Source organism: Lupinus angustifolius, chromosome LG04, assembly GCF_001865875.1.
Source record: "Lupinus angustifolius cultivar Tanjil chromosome LG04, LupAngTanjil_v1.0, whole genome shotgun sequence".
NCBI classification, from domain to species: domain Eukaryota; kingdom Viridiplantae; phylum Streptophyta; class Magnoliopsida; order Fabales; family Fabaceae; genus Lupinus; species Lupinus angustifolius.
The window spans coordinates 23895910-23896114 of record NC_032012.1 but is presented as its reverse complement, the minus strand read 5'-3'; positions in this window follow the sequence as shown (position 1 = coordinate 23896114).

The window sequence follows — 205 nt, the reverse complement described above, 5'->3', positions numbered from 1 at the left end:
GCATGAGGATGAGGATTAGGAAAGGATGAGGATGAGGACAACGATAAGATGAGGATGAGGATAACATGAGGATGAGGATGAGGATAGTATAGGATGAGGACGAGGATGAGGATGAGGATGAGGATGAAGATGAGGATGAGGATAGGATGAGTATAGGATGAGAAAGAGGATGAGGATGAGGATGCGGATGAGGATGTGGAAGAGG